We start from the raw sequence: 17,986 nt of genomic DNA, 5'->3' as shown, positions 1-17,986 counted from the left end.
ATGACTTCTCATCTCTATATAAATATATAAAAATGAATTGCTGTTCGTTAGTCTCGCTAAAACTCGAGAACGGATGGACCGAGTTGGCTAATTTTGGTTTTGAATTATTCGTGGAAGTCCAGAGAAGGTATAAAATGTGAATAAATATGAAAATGCTCGGAATTATATAAAAACAAACAATTTTGTTTTTGTTCTTGATGTGTATGATTTAAGTTTATTTTATACTAGCGACCCGCCCTCGCTTCGCTTCGGAAACATTAAAACACACATGAAACCAAAAAAATATTTTTTTTTTTTTTTAAAAGTGGCCTATGTTCATCAGGGACAATGTCGGCTTCTAATGGAAAAATAATTTTTCAAATCGGTCCAGTAGTTTCGGAGCCTATTCGAAACAAACAAACAAACAAATCTTTCCTCTTTATAATATTATATTATATAGTATATAGTATAGACAAAAGTTTAGGTCTTTTATTTATCGATTGAGGCACTACGAAGTCTGCCCGGTCAGCTGTTTTTCAATAATAAAAGGCAACCAAAAATCCTCAATACAAAATAATTTCACAATTATCAAAAAAAAAAATGTATCTCTCGGATAAAAAAAATACACGGAAGCTAAAACACTTAGCATGAGATTATTCTAAATGGATGTGAATTATTAAATTGACATTATATAGTTTACGGAGCATCATCCTCTGAACATTATCTTAATGACATTCAAAACGACAATTCACAAGCTTAATTCTGTTTTAAATCAACACATTAAAAAAAATCCTTTATTTTCGACCGCTTTTTTAATCTTAACGACTACATATCATTTCACAGTCATTTTAATAAATTGTTTCAGAATAGATATACTAATACGAATTTAAAAAAATAATAGCGATATCGCTTCTTCGGAATAAAATGTTTTAACTCGATAATAGAAAGACCTTAATGGTTTATGTATTAAAAGTAACACTTTAGATATTAATGGTGTTACAAAAGTACTCGTAATTTTAAATTAGTTTTCAATTATGTAACTTTTGTTCTTCAATATCGGTCATCATCATCATCATCTCAGCCTGTCTGCTGTCCACTGCTGAACATAGGCCTCTCCAACTGATCCAGTGCGGTCGGTCCGTTGCCACCTGCATCCAACTTGACCCAGCAATTTTCACCAGGTCGTCGGTCCATCTGGTAGGTGGCCATCCCACACTGCGTTTGCCAGTACATATATTATTGGTATATACCAATAATGTCTGATGTTGCTGGGAATCCAAAAAAATAACATTTCATTTAAATATCCCACGATATCGTCACTTGAATCGTGTTAAACAAGCTATAGAGTTATTAGACTAATTTATAGTTAAGTTGTTTTTTAATGTTATTTTTTAGTTTATAGTTAGTTTAGTTATAGTTTATAGCAGTATTTTTTAGTTCATTTTATAGTTTTGTTATTTTTAGTAACTCTTCTTCTTCTTAATTTTGGCTCGGCACCATTCGTGCATTTGGCCAGTGTCAAGTATTTTACATTTTGTCAACAAAGCGAGGGAAACGTATAACGCGAAAAATAATAATAATTAAACCGTACCGGGAATTATACAACAACAAATCAGAATAATTTCATATCTAAAAAATATATATAACAAAAGAAAACAAATAATATTAAACTACAATTTAATCTTATTATTTATAATAAATTTATTTAATGCACTATATACACAGGGTCTATTATCTCTAAGAAGTAAGTAAATATTAGAAGGAAGAGTAATAGAGAGAGATATTAGAGATTCGTATAGGTAAGAGTGGTCATATAAAGGACAGGAAAAGAAAACATGATTCATATCGCAGTAACTCTCACCACATTCACAGGCAGCATTTTTAGTAATTAAATATGAGATTATTGTTGGTGGTATCATTACACGTCGACATAACTACAAGTAAATTGCCTAAATTTTCAGTGTAGTTTTCTTTCCGTTATATCTTTGTCGATGTCGTAAAATTTTATTTAATAAATAACTTAAAAAAAATATGGTATCCTATTTATGAAATTTAATTGTCGACAAATAGCTGGTAGGCAGGCTTTACTGGTGGTAGGACCTCTTGTGCGTCCGCACAGGTAGGTACCACCGCTCTGCCTATTTCTGCCGTGAAGCAGTAATGCGTTTCGGTTTGAAGGGTGGGGCAGCCGTTTTAACTATAATGAGATCTTAGAACTTATATCTCAAGATGGGTGGCGCTCCAGTAACCACTCAACACCAGGTGGGCTGTGAGCTCTTCCACCCATCTAAGGAATAAAAAAAAGGCAGCTGCTTCGCTGTACCCCTGGAATTGCTGTTGCTCTTTAGACAACGGTGACCACTTTCCGTTAGTTAGGCCGTCACCTCATCTGTTGAAATAAAAAAGCTGTTAGCAACTGGTGAGGTGGTGAGGTGCGTTATGAACCAACATAGGCAACAGGAGTTTGCCGAAAAGTCTGTTCAACACCATATTATCTCATAGTGGATGAGAGCATTCCTGTCCTGATGTCCAAACTCTCGTAGCAACTCACTCTAGGTAAACGCATCGATCCAATAATATATTTGAGATATATAATAGATAGAGATAAAAGGCTATTTGGTTTGAACAACATTTTTGCAACTTTACATTAGAGTCATTTAAAGTTTAAAATTTGGAAAAATCTAATCTATATATTAATACGTGAAGCAAAAACTTTGTATCCCTTTTTACGAAAATTGCGCGGACGGAGGAGTATGAAATTTTCCACACTTATAGAGAATATAGAAAAGAAGTGCACAATGTTAATATATTTTTTAAATAATGCATTAAAGATACATTAAATCAATAAAGAAAGAAACATTACACACACTACATACAATGTATTTGACGCACACACGCATGCATACCTACTATTTATTGTCAAACTTTTGTTCTTGACGTCTGTGGTCATATTGAGAATAGATTAAAATATTGTTTGTCTTTATTAATATTTTTTTATAGTGTAGCCTTGGCGAAATTTGTGATTATAGAAATATAAAATACAATCACAATCGTGTACAAACTTACAATTCCAATTAATTATAGTCGAATTTCAACTACTGCGGGACCTCTAGTACCAAATAAAATGCACATTTAATTAGGTACAAAGATAAATTTCGCGTATTAAGCGAAATTTTGCTTAAAAGAGCCTTTCACCCCTCCACCTCACCACCACCCCTTTCAATAAAATTAAAACCAAAAATCAACCCGTTTCAATCCCGATATGCGTTCCCAGACAAAATCGTCCAATTCAAATTAATTAATTGTTTTATTTTTTTCATTCTCATAAACGTAATTAACCCGTTAACGATAATTGTTAATGAAAATTTAGTTTGCTATGAATCATAAAGGGACCGCTACCGGTTCGAACACCGTGCCCTTGGACTAAGCCGCTATTTTATGCCCACGCTCTATTCCCTCAAGTTTATTAGTGAGGTCCACTATAATATATCGACAGTATAAATATTAGACATGTAAACACTATTTTTCAAGTCACTCTTGACATGTGAGAATTATAACTAAATTGAACCGTGAGTCCTTCGGTTACTTGTCACTCAAATAGGAGCTTTAAAGTTATCTAGTGACCCGCAGTTGGACTGGCAACTGGTCAAAGCTACTCGTCGGATGCAGATAGCGCAGGATCAGCCCAAATAAGAACATCTTTACGGTCAGATGTTTTCATTATAACAGAGCTTTAAGAAAGTATTTGTGTATTTATTAGGAGGGTTAAATATTTACTGTATATGTTTTTATACTTCAAAAATGATTTTACAATTTAGTAGTAGATGCCTACCTAAAAATCTCAGAACAGTGGTAGCTAGATGGTTTTCCGTCAGTTCGATCTGAGTATAATATTTCTGCGGAGCAATGACGTCCTTAGGGCAGAGGCACAATGTTTCCCCGTGTGTCTTAGAAAAATACAGCCTTTACTAAAACGAACACAAAGCTTTCTACTTTCAATGGTTGTTGAAATGTAGAAATTTACTGAGATTCGAAATAAACAAATCGGTACTTGAAGAACATGATCCCACAATGTCTTGTAGCAGTTTTACAATGAATACGGAATAAGACAAATCGATATTCGAAATTCTAGAATGTTCTTTTTTTGTTTTAAACGTGTTTTCCAAACGTTCTTACCGCGGAGAAATGTGCGCTCAACGAGTCAGTCTTTCAAACTGAACGTAGGCGTAATATGTTGACATGACATTACCAGAAATTGTTTCGTAATAAAACTTAATCTCAGCTAGTCTGCTTTGAAATTGTATTTATATTGCATGCATAGTTTAGGTAACCATTGGTAATAATTTTAGCTTTCATTACGAACTGACATGGTTGAGACGTACTAGAAATGCCGCGCGGTTTTATCTTATGGTATTTACAACCTTTGAATATCATCAAACCGACAACCGTTAGATAAAAAGTATTTCTTGTGACACATTGAACTATTATTGGAATTTAGACTCTTCTTTTACTATTCAGATTATTTTAAACAATAAACAAATCAACATAATCCTATTCCGATCCAATACTAATAAATGACTTTGGATAGGACAACCAGGACAAACCCCATCTGGTTAAAAAGGATACCAGAGCTAACAGACATCACGATTTGTATGCAGCCACCCACTTGCAAGCTTAAGATTGAAACCTTTACTGGATTATGTAACTGCACTATCATTACAAATGGAAGGACTTATTCGCTAGAGAACTAGGCCGAATAGTGGTACCGGGCATAATATATGACCTACCACAACTCAGACTGGGGATCGAATTGCAATGATATGCTCATAGAACTCTGCTGCCCATTTTCCGTTAATGGGTGTCTACTGGGATGAAGTTGTTCTAAGATCGACATCACACAACCATTTGCAAGTACAATTTGGAAGTAAAAAATAGGAGTAAAAAAAAGAAACTATTGCACTTCGATACCACATATGTATAACAACAACAAATTTTTTTATTGCTTACGTGTGCACCTGGTGTTAAATGGTCGCCGGGGCCCATACACACCTACAACATAAATGCCGCCACCTACCTTGAGATATAAGTTCTAAGGTCTCTGTATAGTTGCAACGGCTGCCCCACCCTTCAAGCCGAAACGCATTACTGCTTCAATGCAGAAATAGGCAGGGTGGTGGTACCTACCTGTGCGGACTCACAAAAGGTCCTACCACCAGTAATTACTTTCTATCGACAAACGTACATCACTATAGACTGAGACTCCACACACTAAATCTGAGAAGCATAGTGCGAGGGTGGACAACGCGCTTCACCGCGTGTGGTCCCAAACTAATAATTATTGAGAAACTACATTTTATATAGATTTACTACCTTTGTACACCATACGTTTGGACATTGCGAATTACAGCATTCGCGATACTTATCCGATAGATTTGCATTGTTTGTTTTGGCTCTATTATTCTGAAATAAGATTGATGAAATAATGAATAATATTAAATTGCAAGTGTTGCGGTAACTACGCCCGTATTACAATAGGGGTTAAAGTATGAAATTGCCGTTCTATTGTAATAGGTACTTCGTATTGACATAGAACCTTCATTGGTTTGAGTTTTTTGAGTGAAACTTTTTTCAAATGGTACCTTTTAAAAAAATTGCGACATTCGATCATCGACTTTCAGTTGTTTTTTAATTCAGCTTAAATAAGAAAGATGGATACTTCGTAAATTCGAGTGATTTTTTAATACGAGTTCCGACGCGGAAATAACGCTGCAGAAACAGCTCGCAATATCAATGTTGCGTTTGGAGAGGGGACTGCTAATGAACGCACCGTGCGATTTTGGTTTAAACCCTTTCGTGATGGAAATTTTGATTTGAAGAACGAACCGCGTGGGAGACCACCCACACATGTGAATAACAATTAATTGAAAGATATTGTGGACGCTCCGAGCTAAACTACCCAGGAGTTAGCGGCATGGTTTAACGCAACCTTATCAACAATATTGACTCATTTGCGTCAAATCAATAAAATAAAAAAATATAAAAAACGGGTGCCTCATGATGTGACTGATCTATTGAAAGAAACATGTGTTGAAACTTATGTTGCCTTATTGAATCGATACAGAAATGAAGGAATATTGGATCGAATTCTGACATGTGATCAAAAGTGGAATCGTTACGATAACCGTAAGCGAAAAATGTTATGGCTGACTTTGACTTCAGTGAACAACTAACAAATAGTGGACCACGAGCACGTCCACTACATTAATTTTCATGTATATATGAAAATGAATTGCCGTTCGTTAGTCTCGGTAAAACTCGAAAACGGCTGAACCGATTTGGTATTTTTGGTCTTGAATTAAATATGAATTAAATAAAAATAACAATTTTGTTTTTCCTTTGATGTGTCCCCCCTCTGACGGATTCCTTTTGTTTGTTTTAAGTTTATTTTATACAAAAGTTTAGGTATTTTATTTATCGATTAAGGCACTAAGAAGTCTGCCGGGTCGGCTAGTTTCAAATAAAAAAGTATAAAGTACAGATACGATAATAATAAATTTAATGTTAAATAACATGTTAATGTTGACATCGCAAATGGTACGCGGCCCAACTCGAAGTTCACTCGACCAAATAAATTAAACCCGATTATTCAATCTTCAACAGCGCAGAGCAAGAATGCCTAGGGCATTAGGATCATGTTTATGTCCTGGGACCGGGGCTGACACCGTGTCCAGCCAAGTTTTATGGACACGTCATAATAAGGCTTTTTATCGACCACTGTAGCTGACTTAGGCGCGTAGCTGATCGTAAATAAAGCGAGTTATTCTGCTTTCAATTTTATCGTTAATGCCTCCACGATTACTGTATAACAACAGTTTAATAGTCTTCTCCATCGAATCGTCGGTTTTGTTACTTTTATTATTGAATTCATTTTGCGTTGATCAATTGGGTCCACTGCGGGTTATCGACCGACGATATCATAGGGACCCTCTCATCGAAATCATTCGTCGCAGACTTAATGAAAGGTTTTCATTTTGCTGTCGATACTAAAAAGATATGAATCAGATATCGACTTACCTATCCTATCCTTAAAAATCAGTGCGCACGACCACTTTATTGGTGACCGGCGTACCGATCCTGACCTGAGTTTTTAAGGACCTAATATTATTTTGCGAGATCTCTGTATTTGAGGCAAAAACTAAAAGGGCTTAGGGTTTTTTTTATTTATTGTATAGATGGGTGGACGAGCTCGCAGCCCAACTGGTGTTAAATGGTTACCGGAGCCTATTGACATCTACAACGTAAATGCGCCACCCACCTTGTGTAAATGCGCCACCCACCTTGAAGTTTAAGACTCAAGGAAAAAAAATACAATACTAACACTAAAATCAAATTATCATTAATTCACGGTTAGTTAATCTACCCGTAGTTAGCTTTTGTTTTCCTACCTAAGCTGATGTCTTGATAGACCATATCAGCGTAACCGGACGAATAGGTGAGCTCATGGGGCTCAAACCTGAAGTTGTTGCAACACGAACCCTAGCAAGAGCCATGCTTCGCAGAATCTACCAGCGGATCGGAAACGCGACCCACTGAGAAGATCCGGCGAGAAACTCAGTGGGCTGTGTCATGAAATATATGTATATATCTATCTATATCTATAGGTATATTTTAAACATCGGCTTACTCAATTAATTAAAAACATTAAACAATGTGTCTTATAGTTTATATACATATATATATCACTCAAGCTACAAAGCTGATATTTTAACTATTTGCGATGCTATATTGCCTCAAAATCATTAACGATTACGACAGAATCATGTTTTTTTTTATTGCTTAGATGGGGTGGACGAGCTCACAGCCCACCTGGTGTTAAGTGATTACTGGAGCCCATAGACATCTACAACGTAAATGCGCCATGCACCTTGAGATACAAGTTCTAAAGTCTCAGTATAGTTACAACGGCCTGCCCCACCCTTCAACCCGAAACGCGTTACTGCTTCACAGCAGAAATAGGCAGGGCGGTGGTACCTACCCGCGCGGACTCACAAGTTGTCCTACCACCAGTAAAAATTATAATCATGTAATTACAGGTAACTATAATTTTCATTATTCAATGGCAACTTCGGCAACTTTTACTGAGCGAGCTCATTTACAACGCACGATTCGTTAAATCGGTACCTGTAAATTGATAGGCCAAGATCTTTGCAAAACTTGTAGTTTATGCTTATACTGCTAAAATTAAAATTTATCGTTTTAAATGTTAGGCAAAATGAATGGTGATTGCTTGAGCGCCCGTACCATTGAAGGAACGTAATGTTACTTGGGAGAAATAACAGTTTGTTTTTACTTGGGTCGTGAAAAGTTTACGATTTCAAAAGCGTATTCGCGTGCAAAAACATACTCTTATATGTGCAGCACGTTAAGTGCTTGTCGTATTTTAGCAAATGAGTCATTCGATATTTCCGGCAGTGGATTTACGGTAAAAAAAAAAACTATAGAGCCTAATATTGTTCAAAATTGATTTTTTTTTCTTTTTTTCTACCTATTCTAGTAATCTCGAGGGGTTGTTCTAGATTCACCGAACTAGTAGGTGAGCTCACGGGGCTCAAGCCGAAGGTGTTGCTAACCCTGGCCCTAGCAAGAGCAGTGCTTCGCAGAATCTACCACCGGATCGGAAACGCGACCCACTAAGAAGATCCGGCGAGAAACTCAGTGGGTTGTGTGGGTCAAAATTGATCCCAAGTATGCTGCTAATAATTTTATAACTCTTTCACAAGTTCGAATTTCGAAAACATCTCTTTGATAAGTCACAAGCGGTCACCTGGCCCCCCAGATTATGATTCTCTGTAGTAAATATAGATTTATATACTTATATATTAAATATATACAAATAATAATATATAAACACGCATACCAATAGCAAAAAAACTTGTTCGTCACGTGAATTAAACCCGATGTGGAAATCGAACCCTCGACCCTCGGGCGCCGCAGTCTGAGGTGTTAACCACTACACCACCAGGTGAGCCAATAAAAAATTATGATTGGAACAGTATTCCACATCGCACGCTTTTTTTGCGCGCCTAGGAGGTAGACTGAAAAAAGGGTAATGATGAAAGACGACACTAAAAAACCGACATATTTTTGCAGTCATATTTGAAGCCCTTCCCGATCACCTGGAAGACTGAAACTTCATTCTATAGATTCAACTGCCCGTTAATTTTGAAACATTTAAAATTTTAATGTTAAATTAGCCTATTTTTTTGTCATACAGTGTAAGTTAAGTTTTGTTGCAACTTTTTTTTTGTTGACAAACATACTCCTGTGTGTTTTTTTTTCTGTTGACATATATGGGTAATAAATTTATATGTGTTATTTATCTCTTGGTTTCAGTTTTTTGTCAAATTTTGTGTTTATGCACTTCATTTCAAAAAATCGGGTTGTAAAAGTGGTTTATCAACATTTAAAGTGAGTACAAGTAAATTTTATTTAATAACATAATAAAAATACTGATCAAATCAAATAGAATGGATTGATCCATGACTAACAAATTTAATGTAACCTACTTCAGTTACCATAACATACTTGTTAGTGAAGTAGAATGTAATAATAATTAAAATATACATTTTTTTATACTAAGATGATTATAATAATTAATAAAAAATAGTGTTATATATTTTTTAACAATATTCCTGAAAATTATCAGCAAAATCAACTTTATTCGCATTTGTTCATATTTTATGATCTCTCTGTGGTAGTTTGGCTTTACCAATGGCACTGGCGATATTGATAATTGAAAGAAATCATCGCATTTCTATTTCGCCTTTGTCAGTCAAAAATAAAAAGGGCTTCGAGTCGAACAATACCCAATATTTACTGAAATTAAAAACCGTTGACGAACATAAGCGTAAATTACCTGTAGGCTTCAGACAATAGATAGGTAGGAAGTATTGTACATTAAGATCTAGACAGCGTCTAGGTCGTTGCCTGGAGCGTTGGTGTGTGATGCCCTTGCTACAGTAGTGTTTTACTGCATAAAGCATAATGATTAGGGTCTGTGCACACTTGAACAACTTCATGCGCGAAACTACTTTTTTTAGCCCAAGAAGGTTTTATTTTATTGCCCTTGTAGGCAGACGAGAATACGGCCCATCTAGTGGTGAGTGGTTAGTTAAACACTTCTTATTGTAATATCAATATGCGGATTCTAATTGTTCACGTATTGAATCGCCACAAAAATTTAGCAGCGGTTGTTGACCACGATCTTAACTACATATACACCCAATGGTTCAGTTCATAGAAATCTAAATAATTGTTTATTATTTGTGTGGTAGCATTTCTTCTTCTTCTTTTTCTCCACCTTATCCCACTAGGTGGGGTTGGCACAGTTTATTTTTTCCTCCATTCTCTTCTATCAGCCGTCATATCAATACTCACTCCTCCCTCTCTCATAATTATCATCATTCACACACTCCATCCATATCTTCTTCGGTCGACCAGCCCCCTTTCCCCTTTTCCCCTTGCACTACCATTTCCATACATCTCCTAGTCATATGCGTTTCTCTCTACTCATCACGTCATGTCCATACCACGCTAACCGTTCTTTGTGGCCACAAAAACTGAAAGCGGTTTTAATTGTATGACGACCTTTTAGCTTTTTCAGAGTGGCAACATCCAGGTTATGGCAGTTGACAGCTGACAACTGACGTAATTGTCACTCGACGTAACTTCGGGCTCCTGGTTGTATCACATGCTAAGCCTCGACTGTATTATATTCGGACTGCATCACAGGGATGCATTACGTATTCAGTGAAATGTTAGAAAGAAAGATTACTAATAAGTAAATCATGTTAATTATAATTGCTACTTTATTTCTAGTACTAAAACAATTGCTTGTTCGGTCGGGTTGTTTTGTAATAAATTCTCAATGTCTGCCTACTGATGTTTAACGACACTGAATGAAAAATTAGCGAAATAGATGATATTGTCGGTCCTCCTATTTTCACTTTTCATTCCTTCACTTCTGAAAGGAGACTGAAACGATTACATACATTTTTGGGCCCGAATGTAACGTGATGAAACTAATATGAATTAATAGATTCGGATTTATCAGTACCTTGCTGAAAATTATAAAAGTTTTCTCAATCTGAGAGCCGAGTTAATAAAGATTTAGTAAAAGTTAGGTTATGTTACAATCTCTTTAAAAGAGCTGAATAATAACTTATTTAAGCATAAGTAAATGTTTATTATATCCATTGGATAATCTTTTAAATGTCATATTATGATATATATCATTGATATTCATTATATCAATGATATATATCAGGTATGGAATATGGAATTGCTATCCCACAATTCACACAGCGATCCATAATTTCAACAGTATCCAATGCAACAATTTCAAGTCAAACGTGTGAGCGATCTTCGGTGTCCAGTGTAGAAGCAATTGTCGTACAAGGCTGGCAGAGTTGGAATCCGTAATAATAAAGCAGTGATCGTTGAAAATATAAAAACAGCCCGATAGATACACACTCAAAATGCGTCGAAGATACAAAACGAATAGAGCAGAAAAAACCAACAAGCGCCAAAAAATAATTGTATAATCTATGAACAAACGTCATGTCAGCTTACCGTCAAAGCTCTCATCAAAAATACAATCGATTTTAATCGATTTGAAATCGATAATCATATTACTTTGTTAAGTAATAATAGACTTTTCTTCATTTATGTATATAATCGCAATTAAATCCGGCGTATACCGCACTTATATACAACAAGTATAAATTGCTCATTTAATTACTTTGCATTAATTACCTAGTGCAATGTTTTTCTTTTTATAACCCTGTAATCGATTAATTAAATCGATCACGCCGATATACCGACAAAAACTAACTTTCTCATTTTTCTCCGGTCCCAGAAAGAGGATTGAGGTGATTTTTTATATTCTTATATAAAAAAATATGACAAATTTTTTAGACTACATTCCAAGTTATTACATTTTTGGCCCACGATTTTCCGTCTCCTTTCTCTTGTTGATTCAAGCTGCAAGCACTAATCGCTGAGACAGTGTAGACGCACGCTTACCAAGAACCAGTCCGCAACTAGATCCTAACTCGCATAACATTACCGTTCCTGGATTCATATGATTTTTACAGGGCCATGAATCAAACTGTAAGTGCCCACTTATTGCGACTACGAGTTATCATAAACGGCGGTGACGTTATAAATCTTAGGTCCGCGACGGAGCGCTCTGTACTAGGAAATGGCTCGTTGGCGATGAAAGATATTTCTTTCGGCACTAGATCGGGAGACAAGCTCACGGTACGGCCAGCTCTGAAGCGGTCACCGGAAACCGTAGGCCAAATTTTGTACTGGTAAAATTTTGTACTGGTGGTAGGACCTCTTGTGAGTCTGCGCGGGTAGGTACCACCACCCAACCTATTTCTGCCGTGAAGCAGTAATGCGTTTCGGTTTGAAGGGCGGGGCAGCCGTTGTAACTATACTGAGACCTTAGTGGGCTGTGAGCTCGTCCACCCATTTAAGCAATAAAAATAAAATAAAAATGTGAATACGCATTAACTAAAATTAAAATAACTAGTATTTTAGGATAATATTAGAATAATCCCTAGCGATAAGGCCAATCGGAAGCCCGCATGGAGATCCATCATATTTTACCGGTTTCTGCCCCAAGAAATGCTCTCCGGATGGGATATCCGTTATACAATACAAATAAGGATTTCGGAGTAAAGCCTCAAAGTGATTAGCGACATCCACTTTGTGAGATCAAACGAATCCATAATGACTTAATACTAGGTAGGAAGTCGAGGAACATTACCAACCAGGCGGACGGATATTGTCAAGGAGGCCACAAACACCAGCGTCCCAGGCGCCATTAAGCAGGCCGAATGCAGGCAACATTGGAGGAAGCTGGTGCAAAAACTAGACCAAGGTGGTCACGACCCTCAGTAATGAGGAAGCGACGAAAAAGAAGAAGAAGGAAGTAAGCTTCGTCTATTCATTGTGAATAATAAAAGTTCCACTGAACAACAAAAAAAAAAGCACTGTGTATTTTCTGCTAGAAAAGTTAATTACCAATTTTTTCGGATGCCGATTTTAATTATTGCCTCAAATGGAGTTCAGAGCCCGTCTAATAAATACTCTCTCGACTAAATTTATCTTTACGGATTACGTGTAAAGCGTTATTGGAAATATTTAGAAAGCAGTCCGAGCAATTTTCATTGGGTTATATTATAACGCTATCACGGTAAAGGTTCCGCGAAGCGTGGCACGATTTGACTATTAAATTTTATAACACGACAGAAGTACCCTGCCGTCGCGGTCGTTTTCAGTACATAGCTTTACTAGTTTAGTTGTGTATTTTGGTACCGGGCAGCGTTAAGAGGTCGCCGGTGCCCAAAGACAAAGTGAATTCCCTCACCCACCCTTGCAAAACCGATGTGCCAATTGCACTACAACTATTCGTTCCATATTTCGAAATTACTGCACGAGAAATCGTAACGATATACGTCTGAGTTAGTCTCCCTTTTTTAACTATCTTATTCATTACCCTGCTGCCAGAAAAGGAAATATCTCTCGTTACCTCCAGCTAGCCTGTCCCACGATTATTACTCCAATACATAAGAGTAGCGCTCCACTGAATTGAAAGTTTGATGTCATCTCCCATAACTAAATCTCAGTCTTCAAGCTAATAAGTTTGAAGACTGAGATCCGCCAATGAGAGCACCGCCACGATCCTCCTTCGTCTGTTCCAATTAAAAACTAACAAAGAAGGAATCATTCTAATTCTAAATTATCTTTTTGCTATAAACCCAATTCCTAAGTCGACAATAGCAGCAATATTGTAATATCCAAATCTCCAATAAATACGTATTTTTTTCAATTTGAGTGGTTGTTAATTTATGACCGCCATTATTATATCTGGGTAATCCTTTTTATTGCGTCTCATTTACATATATATTACTCAATTAGAGATACATAAATGTGTATACCGTATTAAATATATTTAACGGAATATCTAAGTTCATCATAAGTTTATTTCGGTTTCGTGGTGTTATCATGTGTGACATGTCCGCATTGGTACCACAATCCAGTCCATTTCTGCAATGAAGCAGATTTTTTTCTGCATTTTGCTAAACAAATTCAAGCACTACCAGGTGTTAAGTGGTTAGCGGAGTCTATTTGCGTATGTATCAAGTATGACGATATATTATTACGAGTTCGAAATCTTAATTCGATTGTATACAACTCGTCGCAGCCTCACGTGGAATAAACGTGTCAAGTGAGGCTACTACAGCCCATTATCTAGACAATGCCCCCCTGAAATAAGACTGAAGTATCTGTAGAATAGTTTCAACCTTCAGAACTATAGATGATTACATATTATTTCATAACCTTCAGCCCCTTCCGCACCCTGCCTTTTTTGAGGACGGTGACCCCGAGCAACAGTTGCTTTAAAAAATACAGTTACATTGCGTACAATTTTGAGTGCTATCGTATTAGGAATCACATCAACTTCTTCATTATTATTTTTTTCAAATTGAAATGCCTCTTACACTACTGAACTAAGGCTCATAATGTAAAAACAGCAAATTAAAATTGATTGAGACATCGATACATTCAAAATCAATAAGCTTCTATCGATAACTAAATCCGTAGAAAATTATTGGTCAATAAATAAAATTTATGTTTCGTCTTTATTCGTTTTTGTATATTCACAGTATAAATCTTAGACTTCCTAAAAGCTGAATTAGTGGAGAAACTAAAAGTCTATATTGATTTATCGCTTTAAGGAGATCTATTAAAAATGTTTTTCGGTGATAAAAATCTGTCAGACCGGATTGGGTTGCAATATTAAGACAGTACTCTGAGCAGGGTATTTATATATTATACCTAGATGTAGGATTGGTAAGAACGAAATTTATGAAAGAGTGTATGTAGAACGGAGTGTTAAGACGTGAGTGAGAAAAAAGAGTAAGAAAGGGAAAAGAACATGACAGACAGAATGACAAAAAAGGAAGATGGTGAAGACGGTTAAGGCGTAATAAAAGTGTTAGATATTTTTTTATTATAATAATTGAAGATTTTGGAACAGTGGAATTTTAATTTTATGTGCTGCGATCTCAATTCTACCCGGTCATCGTTCTCGTCGAACCCGTCGCTTGCGACGAAGGGCTAGACGAGTAAATTAGCCCGCAGACACAGCCCACTGAGTTTCTCGCCGGATCTTCTCAGTGGGTCGCGTTTCCGATCCGGTGGTAGATTCTGCGTAGCACGGCTCTTGCTAGGGTTCGTGTTAGCAACGTCGTCAGGTTTGAGCCCCTTGAGCTCACCTACTAGTTAAGGTTACGCTGAAATAGCCTCTCAAGGCTATCAGCTGAGGTAGGAAATAAAAAAAACCTATTCTACATACAGGTCCTAGGGCCTGCGCCCAACATCTGCAGACTGTCAAATCTCACATACTCCACGTGCTCCCTAGGCACGGATACCTTACAAGAGGTTCCATGTCCGGCCCCATGTCCGAAAAAAAAAGGACTCTTAGTCTTAACCTTAGTTGGGTAAGGTTTAGATAGTTCCTATTTAAATTACTGGTAGGACTAGGAATATCCTGACCCGAAGCAATACCAGAGCGACCCCTACAGCAATAAAACAATCTTCAAATTCTTCTTAGATCTCCAGGTCGGCTGTTGGGTTTACCATTTGTTGTCTATGGTCTCTGGTAAGACACAAAGAATAGAATTTGAGCTCGTCTAACCAGTAAATTACAAGGTGACCTTATTCATTTGCACCTACAAAAGATAACCCCAAATTGAAACAAATTAAAAATGTCATTCAGCAGACTATTTCTTTTGTGGGAATAACTAAAAAGGACAGATCTTCCATCGAGCGGTTGATATTGCTCGGTAGACCGACGGTCCGAATGTTGTTCTTGGGATCTTGTATATATGCAAGCTTATCTTGAAAATGTCGTAAGCGACATTCAGGCATCTGTCAAATATATTGTGTTCTATAAAGCTGCTTTCAGACTACGCTATAATATAATAGCTCATAGCACAAATAATATCGCGCACTATACATTGTTATGGACACGTTCACATTGTACTGTACTATTTTTTTTTTATTGCCCTTGTATGCAGACGAGCATTCGGCCCACCTGATGGAGAGTGGTCCCCATCGCCCATGGACGTCAGCAATGTCAGGGGCAGAGCCAAGCCACTACCTACCAAAGCCTAAGTATACGCTGATATACTATATGGCACTATAGTACAGCGTAGTCTGAAAGCAGCTTAATGACTACCGCCATACTTTTTCGCGTTGATCGGTATACGGTCCACCTGTAAAGGTGATACCGGAGTCACAGCGCCACTACCTTGAGACATGAGGTTAAGTCACAATTGTATTGTATAAAAGCTGTTCCACCCATCACAAGGACAACTGCTTCACTGCAAAAATAGGCAAAGCGACGTCTCGCAAGATGCCCTATCAATACTGCGAATGAAAGTTGTTTAAAGATATACAACTATAAATAAATAAATATAAATATTTACTAACAATCACGCCACGTTAACTGGTCCCGTGATAAATTCGTAAAGAACTTGTGTTACAGGTACCAAATAACGGAAATAAATGTAAGATTTTTATTATGCACATACATATATTTAATACCTATATATAACCCTGAAAAGACATTTATATTTATCATACAAATATCTTCCCTTGGCGGGATTCGAACCCGCGACCCCCTTGTGTAGTGACTATGCCACTTACCACTACTCCAGACGGCCGTTAAGACTGTACCATTAGCGTCCATAATGCTAAGCAGCTACGAATCTAGAAGCTCATCTTCTTATCACTCGTTGTTCTGGTTTCAAAATTCGCCTTTTCGAAATCACTGATCCCAACAATACCTCTGTCCGGTAACGCAATTTCTCGTATAATAAACAAACCAAAACCATCTAATCTCTCTGGTCATTACACACCTCATTTGTAGATCGTAAAATGTTTTAATACATATCGTGTTTTATCGCGTCTTATCGCTTTTATTGTGTTGCGTGGGGCAAATGGAGGTTCCACTTGGATTGTTTGAATTGCCGCGAACGCATATTTTTATTTAAGTTGCTGGTTATGTTTGGCATCGATGAGTCTGAGTGGCCATCTTATTTGCTATAAGTATTCTTCTAGTATTCTGCAATAAAATTAAGTATGATTTGAATTCATACTCATTTGTTTTCAGTTTTTTTATTTTTTTATTGCTTAGATGGGTGGACGAGCTTACTCTGGACGACTAAATTAAAATGGGACCAAACGGGAAGCGTCAGCTTTCTAATAAAAGAATCATCAAAATCGATTCACCCAGTCAAAAGTTATGAGGTAACAAACATAGAAAAAAAAACATACCGTCGAACTGAGAACCTCCTCCTTTATTGAAGTCGGTTAAAAAGTAAACTGTCTCCTAAGCCGTTTCGACATATCTCCGGACTACGAACCGATTAAATTAATAAACCATACGATTGCATAATCATGTAATGGTACAAGAACAGGTGTGAAAACGCAGGAAATTTGTGTACAAGTCGACCGTTACGGCGTCTTCATATCGAGTGATATACAGACGGACCCGTGACGAGATGCCGACCCAACTATCCGGTTCCTTTTGGTAAATTAAAAAGTCTACTTGTGACACCGACAGTACCATATTTTTTTTCTTACTTCAGCTGGTAGCCTTGAGAGGCTATATCAGCGTAACCTAATAAACAGGTGAGCTCACAGGGCTCAAACCTGACGACGTTGCTAACACGAACCCTAGCAAGAGCAGTGCTTCGCAGAACCTACCACCGGATCGGAAACGCGACCCACTGAGAAGATCCGGGGAGAAACTCAGTGGGCTGTGTCTGTGGGTTAATTTACTCGCCGAGCCCTTCGTCGCAAGCGACGGGTTCGGCTAGTACAATGACCGGGTACCATCAGTGTGGGATGCTGTTAATACAGTTTA

The 17,986-nt window shown here is 37.1% G+C and overlaps 1 protein-coding gene across 1 annotated transcript in view; it reads right to left on the bottom strand.

Annotated features, from left to right (window-relative positions):
- LOC105841531 (uncharacterized) overlaps positions 1-17,986 on the bottom strand; it is a 273,844-nt gene that overhangs the window by 181,094 nt on the left and 74,764 nt on the right. The gene's annotated exons all lie outside the window — the stretch shown is intronic.

Source organism: Bombyx mori, chromosome 21 (assembly GCF_030269925.1).
Source record: "Bombyx mori chromosome 21, ASM3026992v2".
Lineage (NCBI taxonomy): Eukaryota > Metazoa > Arthropoda > Insecta > Lepidoptera > Bombycidae > Bombyx > Bombyx mori.
Note: the sequence above shows the minus strand (reverse complement) of the source record. Positions and strands in the feature narration are given on the sequence as shown.